The sequence below is a fragment of the Dioscorea cayenensis genome, chromosome 5, assembly GCF_009730915.1.
Source record: "Dioscorea cayenensis subsp. rotundata cultivar TDr96_F1 chromosome 5, TDr96_F1_v2_PseudoChromosome.rev07_lg8_w22 25.fasta, whole genome shotgun sequence".
In the NCBI taxonomy this organism is placed as follows: Eukaryota; Viridiplantae; Streptophyta; class Magnoliopsida; order Dioscoreales; family Dioscoreaceae; genus Dioscorea; species Dioscorea cayenensis.
In genome coordinates this window covers 20,341,085-20,353,051 of record NC_052475.1, presented here as the reverse complement: position 1 = coordinate 20,353,051, position 11,967 = coordinate 20,341,085, and positions in this window count along the sequence as shown.

The window sequence follows — 11,967 nt, the reverse complement described above, 5'->3', positions numbered from 1 at the left end:
TCTTCCGCAGGATCTTCTACCATTTCTTGTCTAATAAAATTATGAAGTAAACAACAAGCATTTATGATGCGCCTTTGAGTTGTTATATTATAAAAACTTGGGCTAGATAAGATTTTCCATCGACTTTTTAGAAGACCGAATGCCCTTTCGATTACGTTTCGTGCACTAGCATGTTTCATATTGAAAAATTCTTGAGGTGTAATTGGTTGATGCCCATCGGCCCAAGAACTTAAGTGGTAGCGTTGTCCTCGAAAAGGTGCAAGGAAACCAGGGCAATTTGCATACCCAACATCTACTAAGTAGTAGAAACCTAGGAAATAGAGAAATATTTAATATTAGGTAATGGTTCAAAAGACATTTTTTAATGGTCCAAAAGTGATATTTTTTTTGTATTTACCATCGGGAACCTTCAAGCCATTAGGTTTTGTCACTGCATCCCTAAGAACCCGACCATCATGGGCTGAACCTTCCCATCCAGACAAGACATATATAAATTGAATGTCTTGACTGCAGACGGCGAGGACATTTGTAGTAATTTCAGATTTCCTTGATCTGTATCTTGGTCGATCAATTTTGGGCACATTCACACGTATATGTGTCCCATCTAATGCGCCAAGACAATTCTACATCAAATAAAAAATAAATAATTAGTTACATAATATATGGGGCTAACATAGTATAAGAACCTAGGTCATTACCTTAAACCACTTCCACCTAAAGTCATTTGAGTTTTCCATTACAGGTTCTGATTTCTTCAAAAGAACAGAGTGACAAAGAATAACCGACTTTAACACAGCATGGAAATGCCGGCTTACAGTCTCGCCCGATCGGAGGAATTGAAATATAATCACTCTATTCTTAACATGATGTGCTAAAATGTTCAAAAACATTGCGATCATCTCGTGGACACCAACATTTAATGTACCTCGTAGCCCACCGGTTGTAGTTAACAATTGACACAAATTATGGAAACAATGTCGATCCATGCGTAACATGTCAATGCACTTAATATCACTTTCAAAAATTAAGCGGTGAATGTGCTCATGTTGTTTTGCGTCGTCTAGTAGATGTTGATGAAATCTCATGTTCAATCATTCTTCAGTCTATTATTATTTTTTTCTTCGATGCACACGTGGTGAGGCCAACACATAATATGTAGAAGTAACATACGATCATTGCGCAATATACCCGAAGTTGTTTAAGCCTCGTCATATTATGAAAATCTAAGTTGACAATAATGCGTATGTGTAAGTTAATAAATATATTTTCAAGCAATGGAACAAGTGTTAATTGCAAATATAAAATAACATGACAAGCAAGTTATTTGGTTATGAATATAAAATAACATGACAAGCAATGGAACAAGTGTTAAGAAAGTTAATTCAAATATAGATCCCGCAATAATACTCGAAATGAATCATTCAAGTAGTGGAATCCTCAATCACAGTATATACCGACTATATGACTGAAAAAGACATGTATGGATGCTGCTTATTATCAAAATGAAATGTATTTATACATATAGATAATAACAAGAAAAATTAAATATTAAGTGAGCTAAAAAACAAAAGACAAATTAATTGTAGATATGAATTCAAACCATAACATTACCAAGAAGTGAGATATAATTTGCAATGCCACAAGTTTTTTAACAGGTATGTTCATAGGAGTAATGGTGTGTAGAACCATCCTTCTGCCATGAAATCATTATATGATTCTTCTTAAGAGTAATGGATTTAAGCTATGAAACAATATATCTTAAAAAAAAATTTCATTCAAAAAAAGAGAAGAAAAAGTGATGTTGCATTAAATTAGGGAGTGAATGGAGAGGAGTATTTGACTATCATTTGTTATTGAAATATCTCACCAAACACAATTTTTCTCTTTTGTTAATTTAATAAATTACCGTATAATAATTATGATAATGATAATTATTATTAGAAGTAGGTTTTTTTATTGGGTTGGATACCTTTACAAAAATGGAATTTTGTTTATAAATTCCCATCCAAAAAATAATAATAAATAAACTACTACAAATTGAATTTATATTTTTATAAATTTTGTAAGTCATCTTTTCATTTATAAGGTTATATTAAGAAATAAAAGTATTTTGTGAAGATACCAAATGTAATTTCTAAGAATATATATTAACAATTAACCACTTTTAATTCATACAATTTTGTTTTACTAATATTAATTGATTAAGCTCTTGAAATTGCAACAATTGAATGAGAAACAAAGGTCAACAGTAAAATATAGACTATGATTTCAAAACTCGTTATTTGTGTTCTTGATCTATATACAAAAATCAGAAAAAAAAAAAAGAGAAATTAAAATTAAAATAAAATAAAATAAAATAAAGAGCACAATCTTCAGGCTCCCAAGAATAAGCAAGAGAGAAGGAAACATGACTCGGGATTTAAACAAAAGTAATGATACTTATTTGCAAGACAAAGGAAATCTGAAAAAACAAAAAGAATGAGAAAATTTTAAAGGAATTTAAACAATGAACCTGGACTTATTTGCAATTCTTGAAAGAGGATTGTCTCCAATGCTTTTCCCTTCGCCGGCAGACAATTCGAGAGATGATACTTTGCCCTAATTGGAACAACAAAAGACTAAAAACAGAAAATAATAAAATATTGAGGTCAAGGCTATTTTGGTCTTTTCATCATCCCGGATTGGGCCAGCCCGCCCAATTTGTGGTGATTGATAATACCTCACACACTCCCTTCCCACTCCCTCCACACTACTCTCCCACTCCCACTAATGCATACCCAAACAAGGGTTAAAACCCAATCCCCCCTCACTCCCACTCCACTCTTGGCAACCAAACATACCCTAAACTTCTTATCGATCATGCTATGAATTTGTTCAGGCACTTTTGTTTTTTGAAATCTCTTCAATCGCACATAGAAAATCAAGTTTTATGTTTGCCATTGATTATGCATGTTTATCAAAGGCAATTATTTCCATATCTCCAGTTTCATCTCTCACAATCATAGGTAGTCTCATCCTGTAACATGATTATTTTGTATAAATAATTATTAATAATATTCTAAATAAGCTAGATTTAATATGGAATTATTGATTATACTTTTACTACCTTGGGAGTTGTAGGCCCGTGCTTGTAGCAAGAATAGCTATATCCTGATTCAGCAAGCCGTTTGTTACAAACATTGCAAGAGTTGTAAAACCAACCATTAGATGTGTCGATCTTCTCAACCCATACATCACATTTGAATATAGTTACATATACAATTTTTTATAAAAACAATTAGTAATTTTTGTTCTTTAGCAATAAGTGTAATTTATATAATTTAGTTAACAAAATTAGTAATTGTCGTTTTTAGGGAATTAAACTTCAAGATATGGTTGTTTTTACTTACACCAATTGTTGATGGGTCTAATTTCAGCAATTGATCGATTGTTGCATACTCAGCTTGTGATATTTTTTGTTGCAAAGTGGCTTCTTGGTCTTGTATAGATAGCAGCTGCACTTTTTGATTTTCAAGTCCTTGCTTGTTTTATTTTACAAATGGTAATTTGTGAGTTTAGAAATCAAATTGAGTTTCTTTTCCAAATTGTTAAATGTTAGTATCACTATTCCTTAATAACTTTTGTCTGCAATATATCTAGATTTACATAGATTCAAGTTGTCTAAGTAGAAGCCAAATATATGGTTCCTGTTAAATAATTTGAAATGTTAGTAGTTGTTGATTGCCTATTTATGTATATCAATAATTTTTTACTATAATATTTTGTACTAACCTTGGAATGTTCGAACAACAATACCAACAATGATAAGTATAGGCCTTGATTGTATTTTTAACAAATCATGATCATTTTTAGTTGAGGAAAGCAAGATTCCCATATAGTTATTCTAAGTTTATCACCGTTTTTTTTTAATTGAAGAAAGTCAGAATATTAGGTAATTACATATATGCCAAATGTACAAACTATAATCAAATATGGTTTGTTGTTGCTTACCTTCGCTCTTTGATGAAAACATCTCTCTTCTGAACAGTTTTTGCAAACTTTGTTAATTGAATAGCAGTAATTGGTCTTATAGAGATCAAAGTACCAATTGCATATGTATTATTTTTTTACATATATTTGATTTTCTTAGTAAAAGCATGATTATATATATTAGGCAACATTGATATGATATTAGAATTATAATCATAATTATCAAATGCAAAAACATATCACTAAATAATAAATATTTTTTACCTATTAAATATTTATCAGAGTTTGCATTTGGTGCCATCTTGTCTCGATCAAAATATTGAAAGTAATGCCTTGGGTAAGGTGCAGGATCATCAAGGATTAACTTGAGCAGTGTATTGGATGTGAAAAAGATGGCAAATTCTCTCATTATTGATAAATTTTTAGCAGTTGTTTTAATAACTTGAAATTTAGATATGTGGTATACTGCTCCTTCGATTATCATGTCTCTGAAGCTTGGTCAATCATTTTCTCTTATTTGGACATGGATAGCATCACCATGTGAAAGATATTTTTATAGATATAATTTTTAACATAAGAACATATAAATAATATTTACAAAACTTGATATGACAATATATGATAAATACCTTTGCATTGTTGCTATGAATGCTATACCAAGGAATTTTTATGAAGTTGGGATATAACAATCCCATATTCACGTTATTCTAATTTTCATGGCTTGGTTTTGGCCAGATGGTTTTAGTTGTGACATCTCCTTAAGACTCATGGTTAATAATCTGTAAAACAACAAAGACATAATTTATTTAGCATTTTTTTTGTTTTGAGTTTTGATACTTTCCATTATATAGAAGTTAAAAGATAATCAGAGATAACAAACCTCATATATATTTCTTTGGGTATATATATGAATGTAACTATGATAGAAAACAATTCCAACGTTCAAGATTTAAATTAATTTCTATACTATCAAAGATTTCCTTGTAGACAACATTCTTTGCTTTGTTTGTATTCTTCCCAATATCATCAAGAATCAAAACCTTCAGTCCTCTAGAAGAGGATACTCTAGACAACGCAATATAAAGTTGGGCATGTGAAAATACAGGCTTGGGTAGGAACAAACCTACTAAATCAAGTGTTTGCCCTTGATTTTTGTTTATAGTCATTGCATATGAAAGCTTAACGGGGAATTGCTTTCGGTACATGATGAATGGCCATTTGCTTTCTTGCATGGCCATAATAATTCTAGGAATGTACACGTTTTTGCCTATGTTTGATCCGGAAATAATTATTACCTCCAATATGTTCTGATGCATTTGTGTAATTATCAATCTTGTTCCATTGCAAAGACCATTCGCTTGACTAATGTTTCTTATCAGCATAACCATACAACCCAATTTTAAAGTAAGCTCATGATTGGGTATGCCTGTGAATTTTAATGCATTTAAGAACTCAGTTGTATATAATGCTGCATGCATTTGCTTCAACAGATGTAGAAGCTTTAGAAATGTAGTATGAACTTAAATACTTCTGCTCATCAGCTTCAATTTTGTTGCTAATTGTTTTATTTAATATATCAACAGTTTCATTGTATGATGTAACTATATCTCTTTGCCTCAAGTATTCTGGCTTTACATAGTTCAGCTGAAATTGTGGATAAATCAGCTTCAATGATTTATTGTATTGGATTACCTAAGTCTTCAATCAATAAATCTTGTGGAATTTCTATCCAATCTCTTCTTTCAATAGATGCAATTGTACAATCACCAATTTATAACAACCATTCTGCAAACTCTCTTAATTGATTTTGACTTTCTTCATCAAGGTTGTTTTTGTGTAGTCTCATGTTAGTCTTGAGTTTTAATACTTTGTATTCCTCCAAAGTTGTGATTGGATTATAATAGCATTTATAATATATGTTTTGCTGTCATATTGAATAACTGGTAGGATTTGTTAGAAATCTTCACCAACAGCCTCCAAAAGGTTTTGTAGATGCTTCTAATGTTGTATCTGAGAGAAGATCTTGTAAATTTTTGTTTAATGCTTCAAGACAATTCCTATGAACCATAGGAGCTTCATCCCAAACAATTAAAGTTATATCTTCAATCAATCTTGCTAGTTGAGTTTGCTTGCAGATTTTTCATGTAGAGTATTATCCAATATTTATTGGGATTTTGAATCTAGAGTGGGCAATTCTCCCTCTGGGCAATAAAAGTAATGCAATTCCTGACGAAGCAACTGCTAGTACATTCTTTCCTTCAACATAAATACCATTAATGATGGTATTCCATAAAAAGGTTTTGCTAGTCCCACCATAGCCATATACAAAAAACATTCCTCCATTGTTGTTCACAGCTTCCTATATTTGATTATAGATATCTAATTGTTCATTGTTTAATGTTCCAAACATTGATAAGTGATCTTTCTGAAGGTGAGGAATATTGTAGTCTAGCTCTTCTTGAAGCAGTCGATCAGTTAAATTATTCATGTTTAGTGATTGTGGTCAAGGTAAATCATTCTCCTCAAGGGATGAAAAAGTGTTTATTCATAAGATCTTCAAGAGAAACTAATAAATAATTTTTCAAGTACTCGTCTGAAATATTATAATTAGCCATGTGGAATGTTTGTCAAAGCCTATAGTGTATATCTTTTTATATTAATTGCCAATGTTTCTCTAACAGTGCTTTCTTGTCTCCTAAGCCACAAAATAAGATTATTGTTACAAAAAGGTATGCACTAGTGGCTAAGGAGCAGCTTGGGTTAAGGCATTTGACCAAGGGCAAAGCAAGCTTCTCTGTATGTTGTATATACAATGTCATTAATTGTTCGGAGATCCTCATAACTCCTTGCAGCTTTGATTTCGTTAAGTAATAAGTGCAAGTAATATAGCTCTCCTGCAATTGGATGTATATAGATTATTCTTCTAATTGATATGTCATTCATTTTGTACTTTCATTTTTTCTTTTTTTTGTACCATGTGAATTTAGTTAAGAAATCTGCATACAAAAGTGATCATTCTCTTTCATCTATTTTATTTGTAGCCATCCATACGTGGGATTGAAATTATGTTGGGAATAAATTGTTTGTCACTAAAATAGATATTATATTCTTCTGGCAAGTGAATTAGTTATCTTTGGACTAATGGCTCTCTATGATGAATTGGAAACTCAAATAGTCTCCAACAACTTTCATATGCTCACAAATAATGACAATCCAAATAATTTTGTATCTCATCTATTTTAGTTGATGTTATTGATGCTTCAAACATAGCTCTTGCTCTGTCTGGACCTTTACTAATATATTTGAATAGATATTTGATTGCTCTTATCAAATTGCAGATTTCCACATTGATATGAGCTTGATAGCGCACAACCAAATCAACATTATGAGGAATGACAAATCAATTATCCAATTTGATGTCATTTTGTGATGTGGTTGCCGGCGTCTCCCTTCTCCAATATTGAGGGAATCCATCCTCATAAATCGTTGTTGAATTGCGAAATGGCTTTGGGTAGAATTTTTTGCATTTCCCATTTTCCATACATGGTGCTTGTGAATTTGCTAAACCACATGAACCATGTATCATAAATGAACTTACAACATCATAACCAACAAAATCAGATTCTTTATCATGTAATTCAGTAGAAACTATATTATCAATTTCTGATGTTGTCATAACACCACTTTCTTTTTCCAACCATAATAAGATATGGACATGTGGCAGACCTCATTTTTGGAATTTGACTATATAAACAACTTTAAAATGAAGAATAATATAAATAATTCAGTTCACAATCATCCAAAATATTTTATTAAAAAAATTAGGAATCCGCGTAATTTACCTGCTTTTACAAGTCCAAAGTGATGGTTTTTTATCATATCATCCATCAAATGACGTAGTTTTATAAGAAAAAACCCTCGAGACTGGCCTATAATAGCACTCAATGCATCTGTTATTTTTGCCATCAAGGATTGCAAGTGAATGTAATAAATAGTTTAGGATAGCCAAAAAATCTGCAAATAGCTATTGCATCTTGGTATTTTCAAATATATATCTAGGGCCCGGTATAAAGGTTGCAGGTAAAATAATGCGCTTCCTGATACTATTGCACTGCAAATCTTCTTGACTGGTTGCATCTCAAAAAGTCGTGTACATTTCAGTCCTCAATGATGTTTGATGCTCTCTAATATATCTTAATCTTGTGTCTTCAATTATAGTATAACAATCAACTATAAATTGTTGGAAAAGTCGACCTCCTCTTAGTAAGGTATTCTTCTCAATATTCCTTTGTTGGATCAAGTAAGCAAAATATTCTCTCATAGTTAAACACTTCCATCCTAATTTACTTCGTAATGGAGATTCTTCATAAGGTATATTTAGATAAAAGCAATCTTCTCCATAAGGAAAGAGTAATGCGTGTGTGAAGTGGCAAGCGCAGACAGCGGATGCTAGATCACCAACTCCTTTTAAACCCTTCTTGTTTGTGTTTCTACTATAGCTATCTCCCATGCTCATTAATACTTGGCATATCACCGAGCAATGAGAGCAGCACGCTGTAAGATTGGTAGTGGTGCGAGGAATAATTCTGATCGTCTTATTATTTACCGACTTGCATTAGCTTTATTTTGAAAATCTGCAATTCTCTGATTGCATGTGAGACTTCTCTTGCACTCGGAAGACTTTGATGAGCCCAATCCTCAGTGTACTTATCCAATATATTCCTTAATGCAAGATATGATATTGGTGTCAATCTGGAATACTATCATCAAATCGAAAGCATGACATTGTATAATTTAATTCAGCATCCGATTCAATCATGTATAGCTGTGCAAATTTAGCTTTTTGACCCGGTAGAATTTAAAAACTGAGATCCGTTTCTAGTAATTTTGTTAAAGTAAGCTTGAATACATAAGGCTCAGGTCTTTCATTGGCAATATTATCAACAATTCCACCAAGTAAAGTAAATTGGAAAGTAGATTGTATATTGCTGATTTTGCTCTTCAAATCTTAGTTCTTCCCTCACCATTACCATCAAATAATTTGCGTAAAAGGTAGTGTGTTGGTTTTGGTGAATTATATAAGAAATAAATATAACCCATGTACATATTAAATTTGAGTTTAAAGTAGATTTATGAATAAATCCAGTTCTTTCGTATACTACATGAATGCATTTGCAAGAATAGGTATTTAAAAGTAGGTACAAAGTGAAGATTAAAATATAGTTCCTATTATAGTCATGAGGAAAGAACAATCCATACAACATTATGTATGAAATTTGTAATTATAAATTTGAGAAATTAGGAATACTAATTATGGATGTAGCTATCTAGAAATACTTGATAATAAATTATGAGAATAACTAAAGAAGAAGAGGAAACACTTTAATTACCGATTATTTAAAATAACACCAAGATCATTTGTAATAATTTGGAAGATCGATATAAATGATCGATGAGAAACATCTTCATTGTTGCTCATTAGTAGATCAGATTCAAAGAGTCCAAATACATATTCTTATTTACTTGTTGAAGCATTGCCTTTAAAACAAGATTCATTTCTATTAGCAAATGGATTTTTGTTGGAATGGGTGATGAAACCACCATGAATCTCATGTGAGTCTAATTATAGTGTAGACTCAACATCGACTTCATCATTAGCATCTATATAACAATGCGATTGAAGATGGCTGGTGATTAGTTTATTAACACCTTAACACCTCTAAGCACACTTTTAATTCCTTTCTTATTTCTACTATGCATTCTTTTAGCTTTTATAATATCCATTCGTCTTATTCTGTTGCATACTAGCCTCTGATCTACTTACCACAAGTATTAAATCAGTCTTTTTAATATGACAGGGCTTAGTCATTTTTTAATATTGCATGGATTTTTTGTAACATAACTGGAGTAAGATGATTAGCAAGAAATAAAATAAAAAAATTTAACATGATACTAACTTTACATAGTATAAATATCATATAAGTATAAAATATATAAGGAAATTCTTACCTCAAAAGGAGTTTGCAAACATTAAAATCAGCTTACCACTTCTAATCAAGCTTTTTAATCTACATAACATGAATGCATTAAGAAATAAATCATCAAATTTGCAATGTAAATACAATAGAATAATTTGATTAAATTATTCTTGATTTAAATACAAAAGAATTCCATATTAACTAACTACATACATAAATGCATTTATCCATTAAATATGCTATGAATAATAATAATATTAACAATAGGAATAATAATATTGATGATGATGATGATGATGATACATGAATAGCATCATACAACTAAGTATAAATGAGTTAACATAAAGTAACTTATCAACCCCTATCTTTTCTCTCTTTTAAAAAGAATTATTTTTATCAATAACCTATACGTCACAAAATTATAATTATTTCTCACATTATTAAATACATTAAGATATATAATATGATATGATAATCATTTATTAATTTAGTCATTATATAAAAAGAATTTATAGTATATTATTTATCAATCATAAATATTATAGGATATTTATTTCTTCATGAGATGCATATTTATCAGATTTAATGTATCTAATGGCATAGAAAATTTCAGTTAATGATGTACTTTCTTTATCAAGCGAGTTGAGAATGTAGCTAGTGATATTGGACATTTTTATCATATTGTGCATTTACAATAACATTTTTATTAAAAGAATTATTTTTATAGATAACCTATATGTCACAAAATTATAATTCATTTTTCACATTATTAAATATAGTACGATGGGTGATATGATAATCATTCATTAATTTAGTTATTATTTAAAAAGAAATTGTAGTATATTATTTATCAATCATAAATATTACAAGATATTTATTTCTTCATGAGATTAATATTTTATTAGGTTTAATGTATCTAATGACATAGGAAATGTTAGTTAATAATGAATTTTCTTTATCAAGCGAGTATTCTCTTAACAGTAAAATTATATTTTCAAAATTTTCTTTATCAATACTCCATCACAATCAAAACAAACTGGCATGTGTCATGAGTGGTCGTTTCACTGACCTCATGTGATAGTATTATCGTTTAATAAATAAATATTAGATGAAAACTTTTTGCATTATACATACTTTACTACTTAAAATTATTGGAATGAAATCAATGGTTTCATCCACAAACATTTTATGCAGTCGGCCTCTATATATATATTTATAATTTATTCTTCTTAGTTTTAAATGCGAAATAATAATAATAATAATAATTAAAAAATGATGGCAAAAATTTCACTCAATGCTCAATGGTGTTTTATGGCTGGTAAAACAGGTGGGTCCTATTTTTCTTTTAAGTGATTTATTCAATTTTAGATGATTTTCAAAGAAATAAATAATAATTTTGTCATAAAAATATTAAATTATGCAAATAATATTTAAAAAGAATCACCCACCGGACAAAAAATGCCATTACAAAGTTTATATACCAAGCGGTAATTGTAAAATATTATTTGAATAAATCTATATATTATAGATTTTGAATGAAAGACAATTCTCCAAACAAATTAAGTTATATTTTTAACATCGATTATAAATGCCAATGAATTTTTTTTATATTACACAAAAAAAAGAACTCTCCTATAGTCATCAGAGCTTAATTGGCATTCAATTATTTTGGAAGTTAAAATCCATTTCCAATTAGATGAAGGTTTTAGTTTTTTAATTTAAAACTATAGATAAGTAATAGATTTACTATCACATTCCTGTTAATCTTGAGAGGAAAATAAAATGCTCTTCTCAAGTTGTTTCACTCTTCTATTAATAATTGATATTATAATTTACCTCTTAACCGATACACCTTGATTTTGTATAATCCAGCCATGGTTCTAAACACTCAATTAATAAATTACTTCAAAACTTTGGGTTCTACTATTTCTACATCCATAACCACTTGTTTTTGATTTAGTATTGAAATCTAACTTTAGATGGGAAAAAATTAATTCTTTTTGTCAGCAATACGTAACTG